Here is a 20946-nt window from a genome sequence, read left to right on the forward strand (position 1 = left end):
GGTACATCCAACATCCAAACATTCATGTTTTCACATAAAATTTGGGTTGATCCGTATTTTCTGAATTCAAGTCTCAGGTATATTATTTTTGTCTCTTACTTTTAGTATATTTCTGCTTTGGCTTTCCTTCCTCTACAGGTTGATTACTTTTTGTTTATAAATACATTTACATAATGTTTTTAACTAGATCACAGTCATCTGAGAAAACTGCAAGTAGGAAGGTTATTAAATGATAAAGCTCCAATTTCTGTAACTTTCAATTACTGAAACAAGATTATGTGAGTGCCACAGGGAAAACATAATGCAACATTTAAGAAATGCTGTGTAGAATATTTGAGCATCTCTGGGAAACACATAAACTTTCTCTGGATATTTCAGAGCAATGGCAACCTTCTTTTACCTTAGAAATTTCAGTGGACACTTTCCCAGAAAACAGAAGGCAGGTCTTAATGGGATACTTCAGGTTTACACTAAGGTATACTAACAAATTTAAAATTAGAGACACAGTGGGGACATGGAGAATGTTAGGGAAGAACATTTAGTTTCTAATGGAATCCACAGGAGAAGGCTATCAAAAGAGGGAAGTTCAAAGTGTTGCTGCAATGTCAGCAGGATGTGCAGTACAAATTCTAGGAGGATGGGGACAAGACAGCGGTTGGGATTGGGGATCAGGGCTGGGGTACATTATGCCTGTATTCAGCCACAACTATCATCAAAAGACCAAAGCAGGCACTAGAAAGATGACAGCAAAAGAGGACAGGCTTTACTGTCAGACCTCTTTTTGCTCCCAATCCACTTAGGCATTTATGTTGGGCATCTTAGTGGTTTTTTATCACCAGATACTCATATCCTGAAAATTCCCTCGCTAGGGAAAACCATATCAAAGAAAATCCTTTTCAGTCCCTGCCTTGAGCCTGCTACCCTTCCCTGCTGACAGCAACAATAGTTTTTGATGTGGGAACTTCTGAAATACTCCCTCCCAGTAGCCAGTATATGCCAGCCCCTAGCATTAGCTGTTTCATACACACACACCCATCAGCAGACTCTCAAGGAACTTCTTTTAACTTGAGTGGTAACAGCTCCACTGATGTGGAATTAGCAACAAATTCTATTATTTAAGAATATGTTAAAAAAAAAAAAAAAGAAAATTATAAAAACAACCAAAACCCTCAAAAACATCAAGATAACCCCTAAATCATCCCCCACCCCCCAAAAAAATCCCAAACTAAAAACCAATCAAAAAACTCCACACAGTAAATAGAAAATTGTTCCTGTTCATTGTAAAGATGGCCTAGACTCTTTTAAATAAAGTAATTTCAGGACCAATACTCTAGAAACCAAGAAAGTTACTGCCAGTAAGGACAGATAAATAACACAGTAAGTGTTCTGATTAAACTCCAAGTGGCCATAGCAACATCACTGTTTCATATTTTTATTCAATGAAGATTATTAAAAAAAAAGGGGAAAAAGGAGAATTAAGCATTAGCACAGCTAGCTATCATTAATATAAAAGCTGCTAAAAGGACTCTTGTCACACTTCAGTGTAATCTCTCTCCAGAAGAGTGGCACCTGTCACTTACCGCTGGGCAGATAACTGAACAAAGAGAACTCAACTAAAAGAATGAATGAGCACAGCCTCAATCTCTTTTGTGGTATGGAGGGATCTTTTCCATAGGGAAAGCATCAATGACTACCCCCAGGTCACACATAGAAGAAGTATAATGACATTAGCATGGGGAGGAGTGGGGTAAGGGAATAAAAGGACAAGAAAAAATAAATAAAGCAACATTCCTGACTGTGTTAAGGTGACAAACACCTTATAGCTTCTTTTGATATTCTACAGGTTACAAACTAATAGAAGCCCTTTCCTTGGTTTGTATTCATCCTGTGTCTGAGCTGAGGCTCTCTCTGCAGCCCCCAGGATCACTACAGTAGAGGCCTCCAGAAGCAGCTGGGGACCACATTGCCAAATGATTCATTCTTGGGCCTGGAGCAAAAGTCACTTCAATGCCAAGAACTGCCAGGGGGCCTGGGTTTGTAATGTTTAGCATTACAGTGTTGCTCTGCACAACTGATGCATTACATGAAAAGGAAGAGGACTCAGCCTCCAAGAAGCTACTTACAGATTTATATCCACGTCCAAATCATTGGTGTTCATACCCAGAGCAGTGAAGGCTTAATTACTTCTCTGGACTGCTCTTCCTGCATCTGGGTCAGTCCCTGGCATTCTGCTGCACTACATTTCCAGGGCTTTCTTTGTGACAACCTCTTGTTTCCTAACATTTCAGGGGCTCCATCATGCATCCCTATCCCATTCCTAAAGGTTTCCCCTATCATTGTGCATCATTCCTTTCATTCCCCTTCATCACCTACTCTGTCTTGGAAGAAATGATTAAAGGTGAAAAGGGACAATAACTGTGATCATAGAATCACAGAGCAGTTGAGAGTGGAAGGCAGCTCTGGAGGTCATCTTGTCCATCCCCCTGCTCAAGCCAGCTCACAGCCAGCTGCTCGGGATCATGTCCAGGTGGCTTTTGAACACCTGCAAAGATGGAGGCACCACATCCTCTCTGGGTAGCCTGTTTCTATGCTTGGTTACACTCAAAGTCTTTCCAGATGCTCTAATGCAGCATCTTCTGTTTGTCTGTTACCTCTTGTCCTGTCCCTGGCACCACTGAAAAGAGCCTGGCCTTGCTCTAAAGGAAGCCAGAACCAGGTGTAATTATCTTGCTGTTCAACTGATAAACAATTAGAAGCATGATTGAAGTTGAGATCATACTAAACAGTGGTATGAGATCATGTTCTTTGCCCTTTTCTTGCTTTGATTTTTAAACTCATGAGGTTGTACTGCCTGGCACAGTCTTAGCAGGATGGGAATATTCATTAGCTTGGATGATTAATGTAAAGAAAAACTGTCCAGTTTTCAATAGAACCCTTGTAACTAAAACTGTAGTATTGTTTGTGGGCTACCAGCTGGAACTCAGGAAAGAAATCTGAGCTAGTGCATTTATTGTTTCAGTTCATTTAAACTTCTAGGAAAGCTACCACCAGTCATGTCTATGATCACCACTACTTTGGATAAAGCAGCTGCACATGCATCTGTGTGTGTACACACGCAGCAGCAGTAACTGTGAGTGAAGCTTGCTATCATGCTCCTGGAACTTGCTTCTCTGCAATCTACTCAGGGTTTTCTCCCAGCAATGAAAAAAGAAAGAAATACTCCACCAACACCAAACTCAGAAGTCTAATAAATAAATAAATAAATAAATGTGGGGCTTTTTTCTTGCTCTACAATAAATACCTGAAGAATACAATAGGTTCTAAGACCTAAGACCACAGGGTTATCTTCAGAGAATACCTAAGGAAAGCCATTTGACCTCTGCCCTCATGCTGAGCTGTCTGGAGAGAAATATGCCAGTCTAGCAAGTGTGGGGAAAGACTGCATGATATAGAAATCTGCATGTTTGGGACCTAGCACATCCCACTTCTGTAACAAATGCTAGTGGTCATGCACTGTACAGCTCATTTTGGGTACATTAACAGCATTTAAATGCAGGAGACTATTTGCCCAGAGACATTCACATGGAGCTATTTTGAAGAGATTCCCCCACAATATCATAGAAGAGATATCAGTCAGAGGCATGGCAGGTTGAAAAAGTAACACACCCCGCAATGAGAAGGAAAACCACCCACTGAAATCCATTCCCAGCAGCCAGGGCTCAGCCAGCACGTGGGTGACAGGCAGCCAGCCTGGCCTGAGAGCTGGCTGCCTCAGTAGCTGCACGTCACCCACGGGATCCACACCACTTTCTTTGGCAGCAGACAGAGAACCAACAAAACAATCACATGCGTCACTTAGAGCTCTCTTTTAAGAGCCACAACATTGAATGCAGGAAGCTGGTCAAAATTTTTCCAAGTTTTCCATGAGACTGGCTCTTCCTCTGATTGGTCTACTGCTGTTTGGACACTGAGAAACAGCTGTTCTGCTCCAGAATGGAGGTGCTCCTGCACCACTGCAAAATCCAGAGTCCCTGTGCAGGGAGTTGCCTGCTGTCATCATTCCCTTAGTGCTGCTCAGACATGATGTGCTCCTGCAGAGGGGGAGTTGTGCTATGGAGTCACCGGTGTCTATTTCTGCACTCCATTTAACACAGTGTTAGGGCCTCCCTCCTTCTTCTGGGATGAAAAAGCTCCACTGTGGGTGCAATTGGCAGTATTCATGCTGTATGTGCAAAACCCATGTCTTCCCCATATGCAGAGATTTCTGTCCTGCCCATTCAGAAAGGGCACAGAGAGAAGAAAGGTGAGGTAGAGCAAGGTAGACACCATCAGTCCTTGGATGTTCTGGAAACATAGAAATATGGATGCTTTCACACGGGCTGAACGCTACACAAGGAAACAAACCCACTCATTCTTCTGTGAAGGGATGTGGGAAAGCAAATAATTTGCTACAGTGCACCCATAGCTCTCAGAAAATGTAGAGCTATGTAAGTAGGGTAGAGGAATCCAGGTATACAGTGACACATGAGGCCACCTCAAAGCTTTTGAGAAATGCAGTGAGAATTTAACTTTTCCAAGGATGAAAACTTAAGCCTCTAACAGGGATACAGAACTCCAGCTATGGAAAGAAACAAGATGAAGATAATAGACAGAAAAAGAGGAGAGATCAAGAGAGTAGAATTTGCTGTTTGTAAGGGAGAAGGATGGTTGCTGTATTTCTGCGGCATAAGCCTCTTCTGAGGCTCAGTTTTCCAGGCTCCTAAGCACACTCAAGACAGCAGAGAGAATCACAAACTGGTCTTTTGCCTCACAGTCATTTTTCTGGCAAATGCCCACTTTGTCTAAGCCTAAAGTCAGCCTTGAGAATTTTGTTGGCTAACACCACCAAAACCCACAGCACAAAATAATAGCACATGGGCATAAACAGGTGCCACATTACTAAGCAGAGGAAAAATGTCCAGAAACCTGGGGTTAGTCTCAGTTCTTTGCAAAAAACCAAACTAACTTCTGTCAAAGCAGGTGACAGTGAGAAGGAGGAGGGACTCATTAATGACCCAGGCTGGCAATCAACTATCACATGGCCTCACACTGTGTGTCCTAGGAGGATGCTGGGAGCAGGGAGTTTCCCTCTTGCTAAGACACTTCCTGTAGAAACTAGTTAGTTCACAGGGCCCAGAAAGCAATTCCATGCTTCAATCAAGTCATAAAAAATATGCTAACTCCAGCTGCAACATTAGTGTTTGTAAGCACATTCCTACTGACAGGTAGTCTGCATTGAAATGTGCCAACATGTTCCTTGTGCTCAGCCAGAAGTGACAAGATGCAGATAATCAAGGCAAAACAGGACCATTAAAAACAAGCACACCCATCTGTCAAATAACAATAAAAGTCGTACTAGCTAGAAGTTTGCACAGCATTTGCTGTACTTAGTAGCAAAATGGTTTTCCACAACAGGAGCAAAACAAGATAGTATTTTTTTTCTATTCTTGTTGTTTGATTTTTTTTTTCTTTTTCTTTCTCCCTCACCACCTAGAGATGGTCTAAGTAGTCAAAATTGATTACTTCAAATTTGCACCTTCATTTCCACAAACATACATACTTTGTCAGGCTAATTAGACAAAGCTGTGTGCTTTGAATTGGAAAAAAAAATTCCAATACATTTCCTCATCCATCTCCCTCTGTCAGGCAGGAGATGTGAATGTAGAAATTTCATACTGTCATATTAGTTGGCTAAATAAACCCAGATAAGTCTTGAAAAAGCTATTAATGTTAAAGAACCAGAACCCACGAAGAACATTTCAAAATTAATTCTTATTGTTTGTGATGAACACAAACACAAAACTTGATGCCAAAAAATTTTTTGTTTGTTCCAAGTAGTACTGCACTGCAACAGAAAGCCACAATGATGTTGTTATTACTCCCAAATAAATATTTCCCCTTTTTAAGGACATACAATTTCAGATCTTGTCTACAGTGCTCTTCTGCAAGAGAACTTTAGACTTTAGATTTGTCAAACGCAGAACTTCTGATAGCATTAGTTTTGGTTTTAGTTATGGAAAGAAAATACTCAGTCCTCCTATAGAGACAAAGAAATGACAATCAATCACTTGAATTGTGATTACACAGCTACAGATGTGTAGATAATAGGTACTCACTAGTTAATTTTGTTCCCCCCAGACTATTTCTGATTTGGAATGAGATTTTTCAAGCTGAAATAAGTTTTTTGGGGGCAGGGATTTCAACAAAAAGGAAAAAAGAAGTCAGCCTGGCATATTTCATTAAATGCAGCATGATTTTTTTTTTTTTCTTCATAATGTATGGGTTTAAATGTCTTGGCAAACATTCTAGTTTTTAAAAGGACAGGTGTCACTCCAAGTAGAACATACTGAGACCTCTAACATTTCAATGTGATAGCTTCCAGCCAATTTTATGCCATCCAGATATGGTAAATTCCCCCTCCACAATGAGACAGGCTGTTTGTTCCTTTTGGGAGAGGCTAGTAACAAAACAGATTACCAAATCTCTCCATTTATTCTGCTGAAAGCCATCAAGAGGGCAACAAAAAGCCAGCCCAGAGCTCTTTAGCTACCTGCCAGCTCAGACTGTCATTTACCCAAGGAGACCTAGTCTCTGCTCTTCCAGCTCGGACACATTACCAGAAAAGCAGCTCTTGCTGGTCGTGCTCACTCACTTGCCCTCACCAGCCTGGATATCTGCCAATTTTTAATGGTGCGTGCACAGTAAAAACAACCATAAGCAAACTTCAGAGCAGCCAGGAGATGACAGTGACTTGCCTGAAGATTCAGGAAACAGTTCATGACCCTGCTCTACATCAGGGGGAACAAGGCTTTCTGCAGCGTTCCAACTGAACATCCAAGTCTGGTTATCTCACCTCTCCTCACGGCAGCAAGAGGAAGATTTCTGAAACCACAAAATTGTTCCACAGGGCAAGAAGGTATCTAGCCCAGAAATAGTACTGCTGCCTTTTGCCCTTAACTCTGAGGGCCCCCTTTAGAGTTAATACTGTTTTTCCTCCCTGACAGAAGTCACTCTTCGACCTGCAGTGAAATCACATTGTAGAGGTTTATCTAGCAGAAAACTCACTTTCCATGGACTCTGACTCACTTCTGTAATCAGTGTTCACAACCTCGGGGAAACACATATATCAGAAACACCTCAGAAAACACTTATCACCTCCTCGCCTTCTGAACGCGAGATGAGGGGACAATGTATGATTTAGCTCAAATTATCTGCTCTAGTGAGATTCGGGAGTTGCTGCCAGCAAGTAGGATACCTGCTGGGACTTGGGGAAAGGAAAGGCTTATTCAACCATTGTTGAGCCATAATTGAAGGTTTAGGTTTACTAGAGTTAAGTATAACAGGAGACTTAGGACATTTTATCTGTCCTCTAAACCTGTATTCCTTTCCTTGTTCCTTTGTGAAATGAAACCAATCTGTTACATGATTTACGAAGCTAAACACTGAATGCATCACTACCAAATTAGGAGAGAATTAATTATCTTCCTCAAAGCAGAAACTGGAGGAACAATTTACCCAAAAAACACAAACCCATAACCAAAAAATATAAAGACATTTCCCTGCAAGTCTCTTTTGCTTTATCACAATTTCCCAATTCAAATGAAGGTCTCTCTTTACAGATAAATAATATAAAAGCATGACATACAGCACTATTGCCATAAGACTGACTCTTTTTGTCTCCCTGGTCTTCATCACAAAACATGAATCCACGTGACAAAAACAGAGCAGAGTTAAACTGTCTTTGTCACGGTTATTTCTGGTTACAAATAATGCAACTCCAACCACTGCATGAAATCTTTTGTGACACCTTGTACTGAGCTTAAATCCCTTCTCAGTCATAAGAATAGGCAAGAATAGGACAGTGTCTCTTGTGTCTGTCTTGTATTTGTCATGTAGTCACTTGTAAAGGATTTACTCTTTGCTTCCCACTGTATAGGCAAGGCAGCATAAGATAATATAAAGGAAGCAAGTCCCACAGCAAACAAAGGCAGCTGCTGAAATGCAGTACATCAAGGAAGGGTCAGGTCCCAACAAACTGCAGAAAACTGAAAAAGCAAGGTACCTATTGCAAAGGGAGCATCTTGCACCTCCCCAGGACTTTCCTGTCCCATGAGTGAGTGGTTACAATTTTTGTCTGTGTTCATGCTCCCAGGAAGCTGAGTAAGAGAGAAATCCTGCTGTGTGCTCACCTCTCCTTCTCTCCTGTTGTTGTGGAGACACAGACCTCCTCCAGTGTGAGAGCTCTTCTTTTCCTGACTTGGTGCTTTGGGAAAGCCCTCTTTCCCTGGCTCTGCAGCCAGTAACTCAGATTGAGTATTCACCTGCAGCATGGCTTTAATCTTCCCCAGATTCAATGGTCCCACAGGTAATATCACTGTGAACTAACATGTAACTGGAGGTTTCTTGTTTAACAGAAAGTCAGAAACATAAAAATTACCTGTAATCTCAGGGGAAATGTGGTTCTTGATTCCTTGCACTATGGTTTGCAACAATGCTACACAGATCTGTTATTCAACATATGGATCCTGGCTCAGTTTCAAAGTCATGGTGACTTTCTGTGCCACAATTCTGCAAACAAACTGCAGTTGCCTATTCATCAGGCTTTACAGTTTCATAACACAGCAGTGAAAGCTCTACATCCAGGTCACCTTGTCTCTTTTGGGTAGAGAAAATCAGACACAGAGTCTATAGTCTGTGAAAGAAAGGTCCACATTTCTAAATTTTCATTGCACACACAAACAAAACCAAACAAAAAAAAAAATACAAACCCAAAACAAGGGTTCTGATACTCTAAATTTTCTGCAGCTGCTTTGTATGGCTAGACTTCTTGCTACCCACATTATCATCTCTCTTTCTGGCTCCTCTACAAATGTGTCACAGAAGCAGTAAGAAATTACTTTTTCACATTTCCACCAGGAACAGAAGCAGATTTCAAACTTGAAAATTATCTTGCTAGTCAAGTATCCAATGCTCCAACTGATGTGTGGAAAACTACCCAATTCACTTGGTCAGCTTACAAAGAACCTTCATCCCTTCCTCCAAATGATACAGTCACAGCTGGATTTCCTACTTGTTATCTTAGTAACTTTATAGACCTGACTGAGATTTCTCTTCACATAGCAGAAAATACTGACAGAAATAGAGGAAGAAAACTAGGTAAAACACAGTTTTTGCAACAACAAAGGAAGTTGACAAAAATGCTGCCAGAGTACAGGGTTTCTTTCAGAAACAATAAATCAAGACTCATAAGTGAAAGTGATTACTTTTTCAGTACAGCTTAGGAGACTGCCTGGCACAATAATTTAAGAATTTTTACTGCTATTTTGGTTTACTGCTTGGCTATAAATCCTGCTTAAACAATCCTAGAAGGATTGTTGCAGACCTCAGAAGCACAGTGAGCTCCAAAACAAGACACCCTCAAACACAGGAAGGTTGCAAGCTTCAGTGCCTGCTACCCCTAAAAGCTTAATCCACAAGGGACATTTCAGAAAGGGTTTTTAGATCTTAACCTATTAGTTTCCTAGAGGTTTATTAGAAAGGTGTAGGGTCAACCAGTGCCTAAATATCTATTAATTACCAAGGCTGGATTTATTGAATTTCAGGAGCTCTCTAGCATGTAAGGCTGGCATGTGTCATTATCGCAATTCAGTTGAGGTCTAGGTTGAAATCTAAACCAAGAGAGTTAAATGCATAAATTGAAAAATCAATCAATCTCAGCTGGATAATTTGCAACAGATGCTTTACACTGATCCTTTGCTACGGGTGGCATTCTCAACATATGCTCTAAGAATGTAGGAGGTTAAAAGAGGTGGAGAAAAATCATACAGATTTGTATTATCTTGTAATAAGTCAAGGAATTATGTATTCATTTACCACAGCAGTACCAGAAAGCAGTGATGGGCTAGGATCTAGTCTCTTTTATCCTGAGTTTGTCTGTTAAAAATAAAAATCTTTTAATAAATTGAGAAAAAAACCCAAACAACCAAAGATTCCAAATATCTCCTTATGCTCATTGTCTCTATAAATAATAGTGATAACAACAACATACAAGCTTAAAAAATGCCAAGCAAATAATTTCCTAAATTAGCATTTAGAGAGTTCAAGGAACATAAGTAAAAAAGGGTATCGTCACAGCACAGATGGATACAATGTGAAATACATGATGTCTTAGAGAGTGAACAGTTAGTCACTGGTCCATTTCTGTGCCTGTGGCACAAAAAACAGTCCCAGGGACAAATTGTTTCACAATGAAAAAAGGAAGCAATTTAAAGAGAAATGGCCACAGTGTAGACGTACACTGTAGGTAAAGGTTTCAGAAGCAATTGATATGGAATTATTTTTCTCAAGTGAAACCAGTGGGGTAAAAATAAGGTAAGGATGCTAAGTTAAAAAGAGAGATGCTAAGTTAAAATAAGAGTTAAAATAGAGTTAAAATTGCACAGTGAATGACCCCTGTCTTTTTCATCCACAATGACAACTGTGGCTAGCAGTGGCTTTGATCTCATTTTTGAGGCCTGTAATTTAGACATTAATGTATTATCTTGTCATCTAGTGACCCTTCTGGATGAATCAAAAGACTTAGACAGTTCTGACAGTTCTAAGACATAACTCATCATGCTTACTATTGATATCTACCTTACTGAGTGCTTCATCTACTAAAACTGAGCACAGTTGTATCATGAAAGTGTATTCCTCCTCACCAGTCATAAAGGATTGCATATGGAAAACCCCTATACAGCCATCTGAGCCCCAGATGTTTGCATAGGTTTAAGGAAAAGCCACAATTAGTACATGTGTTGGCCAGTGTGAGTCACTGGGCATCACATGTGTCTGATCCACCCGCAGCACAGGAGCACAGAGCTGGGACCGGTGCTAGGGCACAGGTCTAGTCCTCTGTGAGCTCAGGTGAAGTTTGGTCCTAAACATATATCTGGACAAAGGGTAAAGAAGACAAGCAGGACAAAAAATTCACATCAGACAACATCAATTTGAGATAAAATTGTTTTCACTGATTTTAATGAAAACAGAGTTTGGCCAGTTGGTAAAGTGCCTGAAAATCCTACAGCCAAAGTGTTTTTTTCAAAATAAAAAAAGGTCATTAAGAACCAGCTATTGCAGACCTGAGAATTTACATAGCAGCTCACTTTTCAAAGTCACTTTTTGTCCATAAATCCAATTGTGGGATCATTTAAGAAAAAAAAAAAGGCAAACAAAATCAACCCACAAAACACCAGAGCATTTAGCAGCCTATCTGCATTCAGTATGCTGAGCACACATGAAAAATCAAACCTTAACATATTCTCTCTAATAGGCTCAAAATGTATTTTTTAAGGAAATGTGTTTGGTGTTATGTTAGTAACAGGGGAGAAAAGTGTAATCACAGTCATTTGAAACTGGGTATCTAGTATGCCAAAGTACACCTGATTATTCTTCCTATTATTCACCACTTTGTCTCAGGCTCTGCTTGTGACAGATACAGGCATCAAAACTGTGATTTTTGTTTTGATAGAATCTCTGTACTAGAGAGAGAACAGAATTAAAATAAATTGTTAAAATACATATGACATTCCTCTTGCAGGGCTATGAAAGACCTTAGAGGCTCAAATTAGTAGGGAAGGATGGAATAAGAGAAAAATATTTTTAAATTTGGAAAATTATGTACAGGTTAGAAAGATATTAATTTGTTGTCTGAGAAAAATCTGTTCAGGTATGTCTCTTAAATTGTGAAGAGCCCAATTTAAATAAAATTATCTTTAATATTTTATCCTACATTCCTTACACAAATCCTTTTGCTTGGGCAAGAATGAAAGTGTTTTAATTTATTTTTCTACCTGTTATATTGCTGGCTTTTATTTCATTTTTCTTGTCTTGATTGGCAGGATTAGGTAAATGAGTCCCTCTCTCTGCAGGAATCCATTCCTTGTCGTGGTTTTCCTGAACAAACAGGGAAACTGATGCTCAAGTCTGGCTCTCAGAATACTTAAGCAACAACTTCTAAAAGTATATTTTATATATCATAGCGAAAAAACCCAAACAACAAACACCCCACAAAAACGAAGGTTAAAACCCCAAAGAGCAAACTCCACAAAATCCTGCACAACCTTGGTTTGAGAAACTGTCTTGATTCAGTTTAAATGCACAAAGAGTGAATAATATCAAATGGTCCTTTATCCAGCTGCACAGGGACCATGGACACATGAATACATGGCAGCACAGCGCTCCTGGAATCACGTGGTTAGAAAAGAATTTTATTATTTTTTAAAGATGGTCCACAATAGTTTAGAAATGGTAGAAGGGAGCCTAAAAATAGGTAGTGCTACAAAAGGTAAAGTATGCCACACTAAACTCTCCTCTGATGTTTAGAGTGATGATTTCTGAATGCTTATGGCTAACAAGACTTAGTATTACCTGCTGTTTCTTCACAGCCACCTTACAAGACCCCTCAGTTCTACAAAACAGAAGTGGTTTTATTTGAAACCTTTCCTCATTGAGATGTTCAAGCAAGAGCAGAGAATTCAGTTTGTTATCCCACAGAGGAGAAAGAAAGTCATCTGCCACAAAGCTTTACTGATGTCTCTTTCCGGCCTGAGTGCAGCCCTGCCAGCAGGGACCACAGAGCCCACTGCAACTTATCACCATGCCAAGAGTTGCAATAGTTACTACCAAGAAAAGCTGAAGTCTACTTACAGATAAAAGACATATATATATAGATATAAAATTTATCTCTGTGTACATATATATATATAAATAAATATATACATATATATATATCTATACACATATATATACATATATAATCTTTGCAGAGAAGTATCAGCACAAAGGCTGATATGGCACAATTGCCCTTCTTTCAGTCTCCTGGTCACGCATAATGGATAGACATGGTGAATAACAGGCAAAAAAAAAATAGAATTGACATAAATTAAACTGTATGAATTCAGGTGATACAAAATGAGGCTGTTAATGGCATCTCTCTGAAGGAAGCCATCACTGGAAGGAGAGGTCCTGCTTGGCCATGGATATCATTATCTTGACAAATGGGGTGGATGATTTTGCTTAAAGAGAAAGGAGGGCAGATACTTTTAAAATTACAGCAGTAATTCTAAAGCTGAATGGCAGTTTAAGGCTTTGTCCTCAGCTGCAGCATATAATTAAGGCACTATCATTACCTCATTACCTAAGCACACTGCTGCAAGCTTGGAAAATGGCCTCTAAAGGGCCACTGACACTGCTTGAAGAGTTTTGAGGAAACATTATATTTAGGGACAAATATAATTATTCACCACATGTTTTCTTGCTCAAATGAAAGGACCATATTGCAAGCCACAAGCAGCAGACAGCAAGAGCAGCATGAATGAAAATGCACAAAGTGAGAGGCATGACAACACCATGAAAATTTGGTCCTGGTTATTTATTGATGCAGTTGCTCTCTCCCAAGGACCATGTCCCAAGCAGAACCAAGAGACACTATCATATACCTGTGCCACAGCACCAACCCTAACCACAGCACCAACCCTAACCCTATTCAAGGCCTTGGGTCTCACTTAATAACGTAAGTTATATCATCTCTTCCTCATCTCCAATATCCTTCATGCCATTTTTGGGGTTTTGGTCAGCTCTTGCAATTTTCCACGGTCTGTGGTGTCAAAATTCATAAAAAAATTGAAAACAGGAACTGTATCAGTCTGAAGAAAACCACACAGCTCTTGCACTGGTCCTGGAATCAGAAGTATGAGTTTTGTGCACTCCTATCAGTGCCACTCCAGAACAGGTTTTCTTTGCTTTATGTGAACAGGCTTACAACCTCTTGCATCTGCCTGTTGAAGAGACAGCCTCCTCCCCTTCCTCACCTAGGTGTCTCCTGATTCCCATGCTGTCCATCTGGACTATCTCCTCCTGGCCAGGTGCTGTCATAAAATGATGCTTCTCAGCCCACTTAATTGTCCTCAAGTGACAGATGGGATTTGACTATAGCTGGTAAGCCGTAAGTACATGAAGCAGATGAGCAGTTAATTAGCAATGCTAGTGTTTCTGTGCAAATAGCTATAGAAACTACACATCAAAAGATGGCCTTATCAAGCCAGTTAGTCCATCTTCTCTCTTCTAACACATTTCTTATCTCATGCAGTACATTAAAAGGTTTGAGTTCTCCTGCGCCCAATAAGCTACTTTTAAAATCTCAAACTTTCTATCAACTTTTCTTAGGAGACTATTTTACAGTCTAATGAATCTTGCTGTCAATAAATCTTTTCTCTCTGTTCAGCCTAAAGATAGTTCTTGAAATATTGAGCAGGAAAGAAAAAAAAAGGAAAAAATCTGATAACTCTGTAGAACAATTTCTAAAAATGGTACTGTGCCTTCATGTTTCCTAGGACACATTAGCACTTCTGTAAATGGTTGTATTAGAAAAAGAATCAGTGCAGTTTTCTCTTGGGGGTAAATTTCATTTAATCCTGCCACAGAGCACAAATCTAGGTATTCTGATAAAAAAAAAAAGAAAAAAAAAAGGGAGAGAGAGAGACAAAATAGAGTATAGGGTAGAATGGAATCGGGTGATTCAAGGAAGAAAAAACAATGCAGTCATAATTTCTTATATTGCAGGCCAAACCCCAATGGTCAATGCCTATGAGTCTATCCAAGAAGGGAGTCTCACAAATTCATTTATTTAGTATTCAAAACACACAGAACAGACTGGAGAATTTTGGTTAAACAATCCTCTCCTGGGACCCAACTCTTTAATAAAATAACTCAGGATTTCCTTAGGTTTTCAGAGTACCTTGACAACACCTGAATAAAGGTTTAAAAAACTTAGCCTAAGAAAAAATAGTGGAAATAAAGACATTTTCTAATATATAATTTATAGCAAATTTAATATATTTCTTCTGTAAAACAGCCTTCTGATGTGCTGAGTCTTGAGAATTCTATCTGTGGTTTATCATGAAAGAAATTCAACAAAACAAGACACACCGGCCTAGAAAGAAATGAACTCTTCTGTCAACAATTACCTTGTTGATAGTTCTTTAGTCTTCCCCCCACCATCCTATTTTGTCTTGTTTTAGAGGCTTCCCTCTATTCTTGTCTATCTGAAAACTCTCTTCTGAAGGATTCTCCACCAGCACAAGCAAAAAATTGTGGTAATACAAGGCAGGTGCCAGTGAATAATTCCACCCATATGAAACTCAGGTCAGCCAGATACTAAATGCACACCAAAAATCCTAAATTAAATCAATAAAAGTTAAAAAAACCCCCATATCTGTTTATCAGTCAGATGTTTACTTGAAAGAGTTTTCCCTATTTGCCATACCTTCTAACTTGTTATATGGATGAGGACTTCATGCCAGAACTCAGACTCCTGCACCCTCAGACACCACAGCCTTCCAAGTAATCTCTTGTCTATACACTCAGATGTTATCATTATTATACTTCTAGAAGAACAGTTTCACAAGAGAGAAAGAAGAATACGCCTTCTTTTTCCAGCTTAAGATGCCCATACTACCATTTAAACTTTTTTTCTCAATAAGTATAAGAATGCCTACCTGTTCCAGCTGCCAGAGCTCAACAGCAACTTCCTCGTGTTCACACCAACACAGCCAGCCACTGCAACTACTGAAGAAGCCCAAAGTGCAGAGAGAACAATTTTCACCTAACTAGGAGTGAAACACTATGACAGCTATCTGAAATTTCTGAGCCAGAGACCGTGATTATATCAGCATAGTTTCAGAATCCAGGGTGCTAATAACTTAGTCAATTCAGCAGTGATGCTTTCTCTCTCATATCCTGGTAGAAAATCACTGCTTCTGCCCACATGTGCAAGCACTGAGTAATTTGCACCTCTTTGCACCATGGTGATGCACAGCTGTGGACTTAGGCAAACACAGCATCCTCCTGTGCCATGAGCACCATAGGAATCAGTGTCTTGAGTCTGAACAAATCTGAATCATGTCACGTCTATGGTATATCCAGCCCACTATCTTATCTCTGCTAGTAGCTAATAGGGAAAACAATCAAAAGACTTAAAAGCAATGCAAGCCTTTGGTGATAATTTCCCAGAATGCTCTCCCTCAGCTTCTTAGCTGCTTGTGGTGCAGCTAACATTGTTAGCTGAAGATAATGTCTTTGTGTGTAAAAAAACCACCATGTTTTTCTCTTGTTTAGTTCTCCAAATGGTCTATAAATCAAAGTAAACAATTAGAAATCCCTGAACCCTGCAGACAAGGGTTTCACAGCTTCTCATTATCCCAAGACAAACAATGCTTCATTATTTTTTTTCTGAACCTGTCACTTGTCAGTTTATTCTGTTGTCCTTTAAGACTTGTATTGGAAGAGACACAGAACAGAAGCATTTTTAATGGCCTTAGATATCTTTATCATATCAAACTAGAGTAAATTCCTTCCAATCTGCAGTATTCAATCATTCTTTGTTTAAAAGCTTATCCATCCATCCATCCATCCATGCTCTCCTTGTCTGCATTTTTTCAGTTCTTCTTATAGGACCAGAACTGTGCAACATCATTGATGAGAGCACTAAAGTCTCTTAACAGCTGAAGCTGCACCCAAACGGGCTGTTGTAGACACAGACTTGTACTGGTGGATCTCTGTTAGGATCTCTTCATCACCAGTGGCAACGACCCATTTACTGTCACTGGAAAACCAACTGCAATACCTGCAGAGCAGTACCACTTTGTACCAAGCAGAAAAGCTCACACAGCACTTTCCAGGCATGCTCAGTAGTCTTACAGGCTCTAGACCCCTAAATTTTAATTTCTCCAGCTAGAAAGAACAGGAAGACATCTCACCAAATAAGGAGATGTTTGTGGCATCAGCTAAAATCTCTTCCTTCTGCTATTCTGCTTCATTATACAGTAAAATAAATAAAATCATGAATGAATCATCACCTAAAAAGTCTTAGAAAATCACAAATCACATGTTTATTGATGACACAGTGAGTAAACCATCTATATTTAATAACTACTGCTCTTCTTACTTCTCTTATGGATTATGTGTGCTAATCACACTGGTGATTTTTGAATATTTATTGTTGTTTTTGTCTCTGCTGCAGTCATATATTAGAAGCTTTCACATCAAGAACAAGTAAACATGCTGCTGCTGCTGAATGTATTTTGGGGGGAATTAGAGTGAGACATTAAAATGAAATTTTTAACAGGCTGTGCATCTTCATTCTACTGAATGTCATGGGAGATGAAGCATGTCCAAGTAATTATGGGAATTATCAGTGCAGCTAACAGGCACGGAGGACCACCATCCTGTTTTGGATAACTGAGGTTTGGACAGCTGAGACAGGACTGTAGTCTATGGTAGGAGGGACTAGTTGCAATCCAGACAAACTACACCAAATGTGAAATGGGTGATCAACAGCTGCAGCACAGAACTTTATTGAGTTTGATGGCTTTTTTTTTGTTTGTTTGTTTGTTTCTTAGTGTAGGCTTAAAAGCTGTCCTGTAAAAGTGGTAAGAAAAGCTTTGATCAAGGGACTTAATTTTTTTTTCCTGGTTTACATAAGTAACTATAAATCTTCTAAAGTATAAATTCTACTTTTTTTTTTATATGAACCATTTATGAGCAGTTTGCATATTTCCTTGTGAATAACTAGGTCAATGATCTTAGGTCACCTGAACTTTTTCATTTTGCTAGATTGACCATTTTCACTACCAAGCTGTGGTAATGTTTACATGCACAATGAGGAGAGAGAGGTGAGAAGTTCTTGGTCTCTTCACCTGAAAACTAAAGGAATAAGTCAATCATGAGATTACATCCTTCAGAACTTCAGCTTAAATAAGAAGCCCTAAAAATTAAAAGGCCAAATAAATCTTAGCTGTAGCATAATGAAAGCAGAAAAATTGTGTACGTAATATGAATAAAAGTTTTCAGTCCATCATTGGAGTAAAATAATTATATAATTTGAATTTCTCCTAGTGTGAATTTCATCAATAATTCAGTATGTCAATTCATGATAATAAGTAAAATATACATGAGGAACAGTGGGTTTGCCTGGATGTATGCTTGGATGATTTCTAGCATCCCAAGGAAGATGGAAAGCTTAGTATAGCTATTTCTGCTTGGGGTTTTTATTTTGTTTTTTTGGTTGGTGTTTGTTTGGTGGGGTTTTTTTTTTGTTTGTTTGTTTGTTTTTGGTTTTTTGTTTTGTTTTGTTTTGTTTGGTTGGTTGGTTTTGTTTGGTTGGGGGTTTTTTATTCCAGTTGCTGGTATATCCATATCGCTCCCAAATGACTATTAAATAAACATAGAAAAAATTAGCAGGAAGATAATGCATGTGATGTGATGACTACTTTCTTCAACTCTGTTAGGGCATGTAAAGATTGTACAAAAGAGTTCAGTGGCTCCTACTTTAGCTAAGGTTTGCTATTTGAGTGCTGTTTTCATAATAGTCTTGCAGAAATGAAAGCCTAAATGAAGATCTCCAGTGGGCTTGCATGTAGGCACAGCTCACTCTGTTGCTGCAGCAGCACAGCTCTGGAATTTGATCTGTTTTCCATTCCTCTGGCTTAGCACTACATCAGCCTCAGCAGGATGACAAAAGCCAGTTTGATGGCTGACCTGACCAACAACTCTGCTGTAGGCACTGCACGTGAGCACAGAGCAGTTTAAACCAAAACCCACGTGCCAAAACCCACTCAGTTAAGGAATAGTAACTCTACCCCAATTTATGTGGAAAGCACCAAGGATCAATTCATTTGCTCAGAGTTCTGATTGGAAGATGTGCTAAAAGCGAAGGGAATGCTCGCTGCAGTGTCAGCATGTCACCATACAGTCTCCAGAAGCTCTGCACTCTAGGAAGATTTTGACATAAACAGTTGGGATCCCCTCATTCCCCTTTGCCACAGCTTAGAACAACGAGTTACATTAATGATAGTACCTAACACATTTAAATGTGGAGTAGTTGCAGGTTCACTTTTACACCTAAGAGAATATGAACCATGGACCACCCAACAGCACTTCAGTACGAAGGGTAGTGAGCTGCTGCAGGTGTCTCCTCTACCACAGGAAACTTTCTTACATTTCTCAGCTGCTTCTTTTACTTTTCAGTTATCACAGAGCATTGACAATGAACTCCTTAATTCATTGATGATCACTTGTGTCCCCTCTCAGCCTCCACTGCTTCTGCACAGATTATATTTTAGAGGTTAATTGGGAATTGTGATGGTCTTCTTTGGTACAAGCCTCCTACTCAAATACCACATCTTCCTTGCCATTTTACCTTCATATTTCCTGTTTTATGAACTTTCAAGTAAATTCAGTATTTTTGCAACCTGTTATATTTGGAGAATACTTTGGACTATCTGTTCCCTTTGTGCATAACCATTCACAAAGAACAGACCTACCAGGGCAACAAAACAAAAATATTAAAAAGTAAGAAAGAACAAATTATACAAAAAATAAGTGGTGTTATTGCCGTATGGCTATCAGTTAATGTTAAGAATTATTGTTTGGAAATTGTTTAGAATTATTGTTTAGAAGAATTATGTTAAGAAATCATAATTTTATCCGAAATTGAGAGAAAATTTTGACTTATTTAGATTAGACTGTCTCATTAAAATTTGAAGAATATCTGCTTTCCAGAAAATATAAGAAGTTATTTTCTGTAAAAATAGCACAAAATGCCACATTAAAGCTTTAAACATGATATAAAGTTCAATTTCATTTAGAAACAAAACTCATAAACATTCCAGCCAAAAATATTTTAAAAGACAGAACTTATGAAAATATTGTTGAATAATACACATTCCCCCTCCTACAAAATACTCAGGACACTAATTTGGACAAAACCTATTTCCTAATGAAAAAAGTTGGTAGAATGGTTTAGGTGGGAAGGAACCTTAGAGTTCAGCTAGCTCCAAGCCCCCTGTCATGGAGAGAGACAGTTCCACTAGATCAGGTTGTTCAAAGCCCCAGCCAAACTTCCAAAGCCCTTTGAACACTTCCAGGAATAGGGTATCCACTACTTCTCTGCACTGTTCCAGTGTTTCACCATGCTCACAGGAAATAATTTTTTCCTAATATCTAAGCTAAACCTGCCCTCACTTGGTTTGAAGAAATTCCCCCTTGTCCTGACACTGCCTGGCCTTGTAAAAAGTCCTTCTCCATCTTTCTTGTAGATTCCCTTCAGGTACTGGAAGAACACAGCCATGTCATCCTGAAACCTTCTCTTTTCTAGGCTGAACAATCCCACTTCTCTCAGCCTTTCCTCATAGGAGAGGCACTTCATCTTCTGACCAACTTGATGGCCTTCCTGTGTTTGCTCTCCAACAGCTCCATGTCCTTGCTGCACTGGGGACCTCAGAGCTGGATGCAGCACTGTTGGTGAGTTCTCAGCAGAACAGAGAGGCAGGATGCAGCCCAGGACACGTTTGGCTGTCTGGGCTGTGAGTGCACATTTCCAGTTCATGTGCAGCCTCTCACCCAGCAGCACCCCCAACTCCTTCTCCCCAGGGCTGCTCTTGATACCTTCATCCCCCAGCCTGTGTTAATTCCAGGGTTACTCCATCCAGGTGCAAACCAGCGCCTCTTAAACCTCACGAGAGGTTGAACAGGACCACCCAGGTCCTGTTAAACCTCATGAGACTCCCCTGGGCCCACTTCTTGAGTTTTTCCACATCCCTGTCCATATCCCAGGCTGACTGAAAATTCTTCACCAGCTCTCATTAGGTTGTGTGTCTCCTTTTGCTGACACAGGTGCTCTCCTGAGTGGATCCTTTATCTTCACTGGTCTATAAACACTTCATAAATGTCACTACTGCTAGACCTAAGTCAGGTCTCTGACATTTGTTACCATTATCTCCTGTTACAAAGGCAGAAGTGAAAAGCAGAGTTTATACATATGGCCAAGAACGCATCTAACCCTATGTACACATGTACACGTTATACATA

At 39.5% G+C, this 20946-nt stretch overlaps 1 protein-coding gene across 2 annotated transcripts in view; it reads right to left on the reverse strand.

Annotated features, from left to right (window-relative positions):
- The window catches only part of LRFN2 (leucine rich repeat and fibronectin type III domain containing 2), a 151183-nt gene that overhangs the window by 120465 nt on the left and 9772 nt on the right, over positions 1–20946 (reverse strand). The window contains exons 1-2 of one of the 2 annotated variants that reach the window (XM_039697897.1): positions 15576–15759; positions 11871–11973 (exon numbers count right to left, since the gene is read on the reverse strand). The exons of the other annotated variant lie outside the window; for it this stretch is intronic. The gene's annotated coding sequence lies outside the window, so the exon portion shown is untranslated. Of the gene's footprint in view, positions 1–11870; positions 11974–15575; positions 15760–20946 lie in introns of those variants that run through there. 2 annotated transcript variants of the gene reach the window in all.

This window comes from Passer montanus, unplaced genomic scaffold (genome assembly GCF_014805655.1).
Source record: "Passer montanus isolate IOZ18808 unplaced genomic scaffold, ASM1480565v1 scaffold12, whole genome shotgun sequence".
In the NCBI taxonomy this organism is placed as follows: domain Eukaryota; kingdom Metazoa; phylum Chordata; class Aves; order Passeriformes; family Passeridae; genus Passer; species Passer montanus.